This window comes from Sciurus carolinensis, chromosome 2 (assembly GCF_902686445.1).
Source record: "Sciurus carolinensis chromosome 2, mSciCar1.2, whole genome shotgun sequence".
In the NCBI taxonomy this organism is placed as follows: domain Eukaryota; kingdom Metazoa; phylum Chordata; class Mammalia; order Rodentia; family Sciuridae; genus Sciurus; species Sciurus carolinensis.
The window spans coordinates 81,791,579-81,800,243 of NC_062214.1; the positions used below are offsets into that span (position 1 = coordinate 81,791,579).

The following is an 8,665-nucleotide window of genomic DNA, read 5'->3' on the forward strand; positions in this document are numbered from 1 at the left end:
TCTACAACACATCTGACATGCTCTCATGATAATAGTAGAGGTGCACAAAGGGAGTTCCAATGTTAAAGTTCATTTCAAACTTCTGCTTCCATCATATCAACCACTATTCCATCGGTCAAAGTAAGTTACATGGTGGAAGCTAGTTAGAATCAAGGGGCAGTGCAGGCTGTTCCACTCTTAATGGGAGGGAAACTGCCAAATTCCATAATAAAGTCCTCAGCTGCATGGACAGTGATGCATAATCTATCACAATCTTAGAGAAAGAGAATTGAATAGTCAGTGACCAGATAATGAACACATATAATAACTGAGAGAAACACAGGGTGATTTAGGGACACAGAAGAGGGAAAGCTCCATATTTTAGCTTATATTAAAAATTATTCTTTGAGGCCTTACACCTGCCCGGAGCCTTGCTGCACTAAACTGCAGTGTGTCTGTGCCCTAGGACGTGTGGAGATGGTCCATCAGGGAAACTGCAAGTACCAGGCCTAGAAAAATGAGACAGTCTATAAGACAGAGACTGGTGCTGGGAAGCTGCTTCAGTGACGGCCCAGCTGCGGCAAGAACAGCAAGCCCAAACTCTCTTCCTGACTCCAGAGTGGGATGAACCTACAGATTTTTTTTCATCAATTACAGTGGCAGTGATAAGGACATTGATGCTGGAGATAGCAAGACCGAGAACAGTCTGGACATGCCCTCGTCCCCCATGAGAAAACAGAGCTCTTCCTATTTCAATAGAGACACTACTGAAGAGGAGTCTGAGTCCTTGAATGACTTTGACTTCCTTCACAAGGCTGAAGAAACTGCAAGATGAAGCCAAGATTACCTTCGCTTTGGCCAACCCCATGGACAAAATGCAAGTGGAGGTGGAGAAACAGAACAGGAAAAAGTCTCTGTAACTGATCTCCTGCCTCACCTACCTCATATCAGGGAGTGCTTGATGAAGAGAAGCCTGAAGCCCCCAGACCTGCGTGGTGTGACCCTGGCCAGTTGCAGGTGATAGTCAATGCCCTCCACTCCCAAACCGAAAGCTTGAATGAAGAGTTGGTGAAGTTGCTCCTCACCAAGACCAACTGCATACAGAGCAAGATGCCATGCTGGTGGACATCAAAGTCTTGACCAGACATGTTGAAGTCAGCAGAAGCACATGGCAGAGAAGATGCCTGCAAAGTGAGGAACCATCAGCCAGAGCCCAGAGGAGTTGACCTTCCTTCTGTGGTTTGAAGTGCTGTTGCTGAAAGTGGCGCAGAGTCAGACAAACTGCTGTGTCAGTCATAGATGATGTCTGAAGCTTTATGTTCTATGGATCTGCCTTTGCTTCTTAATTTATTTTAATTTTTTACTTGTGCCACTTAATATTAGGCATTTTAATAAAATATTGTTATAAAACTATACTGTACTTACACAGTCACAAATCATGGTTGATCAGAGGGTGGTTTTAACTGTATTTTTACTTGTTTAGAGGTTTTCAGTTGGAGCAGTGTTTCGCTGTAGTTTTAAGAACTGTAAATGACATTGCTACACATGCCTGCCTCCTTGTGAAGTGGTAGCTCTCCCTAATATGTACCTCAATCAGTTTTCAACATTTTGTGAATGTTGACTACTGAAGTTCATTTTCAGATGTGCTGTTAGCATTATGTTGGCTTCAGACAGTTTCTTGAAAGTTTTACGTATAAATATGTAAAAAAATTAAAACTTTGTTTAAAAAATTATGCATGGAAAAACTCATGAATAGACCTGTCCCCTTCAGGACTGTGAATTTCTTGCATCTGCTTCATTTCCACATTTCCCACAGCTCTAAGCATAAGGTCTTGCATAGAACAAGCATTTGAACATTTGTGAGACAAAATTTCATCCACAAAAGTAGTCATCTCTTTGTTCATTTTCATTTCTGCTTCCAGGAGAAGAAAGAGACCCATGTATGTAGAAAGAAATATCTTTGTATTTTACGATAATTTCAGTGAACTCATAGTTTCCATTCTTAGAATAGACACCACTCAAGTGAAGAATTGGTGGAGTTGCAGAGTAGTGATTGATGAGTGGAATCCTTCAAACTTGAAAGGGTTTTTTTTTTTAATTGTCTTCTGTTTCTTTTCAAAATTGTAGTTATATATGATGTAAAACTAATAATTTTAACCATTTTAAGCATATAGTTTATAATATTGTACAAATATCACCACCATCCATCTCCAGAACCTTTTTCATTTTCCCAAACTAAAACTGTCCCATTAAACAATTATTTCCCATTACCTCCTATTGCCAGGCCTGGGCAGCATTCACTTTACTTTCTGTCTTTATAATTGTAACTACCATAGTTATCTCATATGAATGGAATCATATGATATTTGTCTTTTGGTAACTGACTTATTTCACTAACATATTGAGTGACATAGATTTTTAATCACCCTATATTCTCCTTAGGAAATGGGCAACTAATTGATAAAACCAAATACAATACCCATGGACATTGTAACAAAACTAAGTGTTATGAACTGAAATGTGTGCCCCTGCCTCCCAAACTAATATGTTGAACCCTGAATGTTACTTTAAATGTGATTTGGAAATAGGACTTTTAGGAGGTAATTAAGATTAAATGATGGGGGCTGAAGTTGTAGCTAAGTGGTAGAGCGCCTGCCTGGCACATGTGAGGCACTGGGTTTGATCCTCAGCACCAATAAAAATAAATAAAATAAAGGTATTGTGTCCATCTACAACTAAAAAAATTTTTTAAAAGATTAAATTAGGGGCTGTGGTTGTCGCTCAGTGCTAGAGTACTTACCTAGTATGAGGCACTGGATTCAATCCTCAGCACAGTTCAGAAGTGAGCATTAAACATTATTTGTAGAATTAAGAAGTTAAAAGAAGGTAAAATATTTGATAGGTATAAGCTTAAGTGATATATAGTACATCTGTTAAAATGGAAAAAAAGTAATGGAGGGAATAGAATAATAACATATGCAGAAATATTTATCTCAAGGAGGTTTGAGCAATTTTTTATTATTGGTGCATTATTATTATACATACTAGTGGATTTTGTCATATTCATACATGCACAAACAGAAAAAATTTTAAACTTTTCTCAATAGTTATATTGGTTATGATAGTATTAGTATTGTTATTTTGAGATGGTTGGATATGTGTTGTGGGATAATATAAATGGGTAATTATGGGATATTAAAATTCTGTAATCGCATATGTTGTAGAGCATTGGGATTCCAATGTCAAAGAAAGGAAATAAAGATATAATTTAGAAAAGATTAAGCTGGGCATGGTGGCACATGCCTGTAATCCCAGCGGCTTGGGAGACTGAGGCAGGAATATCGAGAGTTCAAAGCCAGCCTCAGCAAAAGTGAGGTGCTAAGCAACTCAGTGAGATCCTATCTCTAAATAAAACACAAAATAGGGCTGGGGATGTTGCTAAGTGGTTAGCGCCCCTGCGTTTAATACTTGGTACCAAAACAGAGAGAGAGAGAGAGAGAGAGAGAGAGAGAGAGAGAGAGAGATTAAATTAAAACCCTGTAGCAAAACAAATGATCTCTATTTCTAATTCTGAACATAGTTCTTTCTCTAGACCCACCCACTAAAGCAGCATGGAAATAATGACCAATCCAGTAGCAATAAACATTCCTACTTCCAAGATTGTGTTCTTGAAATGTGATTTCCCAACTAAAAGCTATGTGAGTGTCTTAACGAAATGACTAATTCTTATGTCTGGGGAAGGAAATAAACAAGATGAACCTGGAACTTGTCATGACAGACAGCAAGAACACTACCAAAAACTAGAACTTATATAAAAAGGACTCAGGAATCAAATTGAAGAAGTTCCATTTCTCTGGTACCATTGAACATGAGCAAATACAAGTAAATATATGGGAAAGTGGGAGCTGAGTTTCTTACTGTTGGAAAATGGGTGAAAACTACAGAGAAAGGAAAGGACATAAAAATTTATGTAATGTTGGATTGGAATTTGAGATATTGATATGAATTCATTATATATACCATTATATATACAATGAGTTATATATGTATAATAATATATAGTATTATATATGTATAATGAAATCAGGATGAAAAAAGTAGAGTTGATTAACCTACACCCAACTGGGACACTTAATGTAATCTTCTTTTTAAAAATAGGATCTTGCTATATTGCACAGGCTGGCCTTGAACTTGTGATCCTTCTGTCTCAGCCCCCAAGTAGCTGGGATTAGCGTGCTCCACCATGTCTAGTGATGGTTGATGTAATTTGAATGAGATCTGTGGATTAGATGGCAGTACTGTTTAATTTCTAGATTCTGATGGATTATACTATGGCTGTACAGTGGAGCATGTCCTTGTTTTCGGAAAATATAGACTGAAATATTTAGGTTTAATGGAACTTCATGTATGCAACTTGCTCTCAAATGGCCTGGGGTGTGTGTCGGGTGGGGAAATAATAATACATAAATATACAGACAGAAAGAATTATAGATATTATGTTATAAAATGTGGACAATGGGGACTTTGGATGAAGGGCAGGAGGGAGTGATTTTGTACTATTTTTGCAACTTTACTGTAAACTTGAAATTATTTCAAAATGAAAAGTAAAAATATCACTCTCAAAGACAATTTGAGCATATGGGGAAATATTCAAGCTAAGTGAAATATGTAGATTACTAAACAAATGTGCAGTGAAATTTAATTTTGTTGAATATATACATATTTATTTAATTCAACAAAATTTTAATTTTAGAAGCATATAAAAAGTTAACAATTGTCCTCTATAGTCATGCCCATCTTAAGCAAAATGAATTTGGAGACTTATGCTGCTAGATATCAAGACATACTCTGAAGGTACAGAAATTAAGATATGAGCCGGCTTGGGAAACGCAGTGAGAGCCTATCTTTTTAAAAAAATAAGTTAAGATGGAGGTATTGGCACAATGATAGAAAAATAAATCAATGGAACAGAATAGTCAGAAATTGACCTATTTATACACTGTAATCTGATGACAAAGCTGCCACTGAAATTTGGTGGAAACAGGATTTAAGAAAAAATTGTGCTTGGTCAACTGGAAACCATATGGAAAATAAGAATCTTGTTGCCTACCTCACGTCATATGCAAAAATTAATTTGGAATCCATTTCAGACATAAACGTGAAAAATATTAAAACTATGGAAAGGGTGGTGGGCAGGGTTGGGTAGCTCAGTGGTAAAGCATTTGCCTAGCATGAGTGAGGCCCTGGGTTTGATCCCCAGAACTGGAAAACAACAACATCCAACTTTAGAAGAAAACATAGGAATTTATCTTCACAATTAGGTTAGGGTAGGGAAAGATTTATTAAATAAGACACAAAAAACACTAACAATCAAAACAAAATTTCATAAGCTGAATTTTACTAAAATTAAAAAATTCTTTAAAAATACCACTGAGTGTAAAAGAGCAAGCCACAAACTGGAAGAAGATATTTGTAATACACATTTTTGATAAGGATGTTCTTCTGTTGAATTTTTAATTTTAGTGACAATACTTTTTCTGAGAGGTTTTTGTTCTCAAATGTTTTATAATTGTCTTAGTTTTTAAATAAAATTTGTAATCCAATGGACGCACAAAACTGTGCTGAGAACAGTTTCATAAATTAATAAGTGTTAGGAAGTTGGGAGAGAGGCCCAGGTCATAGGAAGAGTGGACTGGTCATCTTTTTATAGGGTGCTGTGTGGCACTTCCATATTGAGGGAGCAGAGCCCATGCTGTGAGGTTGCACACTTATACAAATGAGTGACAGAACAAAGTCTAAGTCTGAAAATAATATTTTCTCTGAAAACAAATTTTTGGCATAGAGTTAAAAAATGTATGTCAGGGAAATTTGACTTTTTAAAGTTATTATATATAAATATATGTTATACATTTATATGTGCACACATCTGAGTTCTTCATATCCCACCAAGAAATAAAATCCTTCTGTTTGCTTTTGTTCAACTGTAAACTATACATCCTGGTGAGTCAAAGGTGGTGGTATCAGAAAATTAGAAAGGTGACAAATTGGATGAACAGAGGAAAGGAGGAGGTAGGGCAAAACAGAAACAAAAACACAATGAAATGTTCCTTGACCCCAAGGGTTCAGCAGAAGTTACAAGTTTTTTTTTTTTTCTTTTTTTACTATTTTTTAGTTGTCAATGGACCTTTATTCTACTTATTTATATGTGGTGCTGAAATTGAACCCAGTGGGTTGCAAATGCTATGCAAGCACTCTACCACTGAGCTAGAACCTCAGCCCCAGTTCCAAGTTCTTTATGAGAGTTTGTGATGTATGTTCACATACGCCAAGATGTCCAGGTGTCACTGTTTGTCTTCACTGTGCCAAAGTCCAAGATACTAATTTAGTGCAAAGGCAGTTTTTTGTTTCTTAAAAACAAAATAAAAAATTCCACTGCCCTATTTCTTTTCTCCAAAAAAGAAACACAGCCCCAAGGTGTCTGCAAGTCCCTCAGTTGTTGGTTAGTCTTGGACAAAAGTGTCCTATAAATATACAAGGTAGCAGCACCACCACCTGAGGTCTGTTCCACGGAGTTAGGCAGTGCATGGTGCAGGAAGATGGTGTTTAGTGGTAGAGTCTGTACCCTTTGCAACGTCTCCTTCATCTGGCTGGGTTGTACAGTGCTTTTTTTTTTTTTTTTTTTTTTTTTTTTTTTCAGAGTCTCAGGAAAATACTCTGAGGTGATGACCATTCAATGGATCACACAAAGGCAACGAAAATCCTAAGGTGGGGAGAGACTTTGGAGATTCTGGCAAGGAAGTCAGGGGCCAGACTGGACAGGTGACTCTCAGAGAACTCAAAGCAGGAAGATCCATGGTGCAGTAAGTGAGCTGATTAGAGCCAGTGTTGGGGACAGCAATGATTCCTTACACCTCTTGGCCTGCAGGTAAGTGATTAAGGCAACCTAGAGAGAAAGTCTGGCTCACCATATTCTCTTGGTCATGATCACAGGGCAGAGCCAGCAGCAGACAGTAATTTGTCTCTACTATCATTCTTCAGGCAATTCATTCTACCTATGAGGCCTCCAGTTGCATCTTCTGGGGGATGCTTGGTGAGGGGGCCTCCTTCAGAGAGGGAGAAGGACTAAGGAGCCAGGACATTGTTACCAGAGACAAAATGAAGTGGCATGGCAGTTGTGTCATTCTTGAGAGCCAACAGGCCTTGCCACATGATCAGGTGCTTCTTCAGAAATGACCATATCTGCAGCTCTCTGGGAAGTCAAGTGTGGAGAGGAATTTTATTTGTGGGTTGGCTGGCATTGTGTCTTACAGACTTGTTATCTTTGTCTTTAATACATTTTATTTCCTATCTTACTTCCCAGTAGCTGAGATTTTTGGTGTTGTTGACTCTCTCTCTCTAGTGGATTGTTTTCATGAATATTTATTAATTCTTGGTGTGAAATCATCTTCAGTTCAATTTTCTTCTTTCCTGTCAGATGGCATGGGTTTGATACAAAAATCTAAGCATAAAAATAAGATTTTCCCCAAACCTGACCCTTGTTTAGCACCTATTTGCTAACCTGGTTTCCAAAGACCCTGTGTGGTTGGTTCTGGGTAATCTCTTTTTTCATTTGCTCATTTATAATTTATCATTATAATGCTTCTGAGCATGGTATGATTAAGAACTCAGAAAATAAGTGTTACTCCAAAGAGGATTTATATTTACTTTGCAAAGTGCTCCATGACCAATTTTGAATGATCCTGGAGAGTCTTGGAAGGTTTGACTTCAAACTTACACAAAGCACATGCTTAGAGAAAACAACAACAAATATATATATATATATTTTTTTTTCCCTGTAGAACTTTTTTCTTAAAGTGTTGATATACTTTTTTTCCCCCCTTTTTTTCTCTCTTCCTTTCTTGTCTGCCCTTTCACTTAGGGTACAAATATTTTAAAGATTTCAATTTTATGTAGTTTCAACCTTTGAGGGGCCCAATGCTTCAAACATGCTGAAAACAGAAACCCCCAAGCAAGATTTCCAGGACCACAGATCTTTCTGGAGAAGTACTCATTAGTTCTCAAGTTCACTGTCATGTTTTCAGTTCCTCCTTCGTCTCTAGTATCTGAGGATTTCCTGTCTTTCCTGTAATCACAGCTATGTGATTTTTAATGTGTATTATTTTATACTGCATGTGTTTGTAGCAGGAATATAGATATTTTTCATTTGCTATCTTGCCAGACTTAGAAACCCTGGTATTAGTTTTATAAGCTTAAAAATGTTATTTTAAATATAAAAATGTCCATTGTTATAATGTTTTCCAATAAAGTGACTAACTAGATAAAATAAACTCTTGAAAGTTTAATAATTGCCCAGCACTTTCTCAGAAAGAGCTAATGAAGTAGCAATGCCTCCAAATGTAAACTGGCTGAAGGATTGGGCCTGGACACTTTTCTTCTCAACAAATTTCTGCTCCATCTTTGTCTTGGGTCCAGGTTCTAATTTTCTCTAAGACCTGACCCTTGTTCTGGAGCACAGCACCTACTTCCTAACTTGGGTTCTAAAGAACCTTTTTGGTTAGTTCTGGGTTATCCCTTTATTTATTTGCTCATTTAAAATTTATCATTACAATGTTTCTGAACATTGTATGATTAAGAAGTCAGAGAAGCTTACTCCCTTTCTTGGGAACAAAAGGCTACACCAAGAGAG

General features: G+C 37.1%; 1 pseudogene; it reads left to right on the forward strand.

The window, feature by feature from the left end:
* Positions 1–456: 456 nt before the first annotated feature.
* Positions 457–1,174, forward strand: LOC124978173 (schwannomin-interacting protein 1-like; annotated as a pseudogene).
* Positions 1,175–8,665: the final 7,491 nt, after the last annotated feature.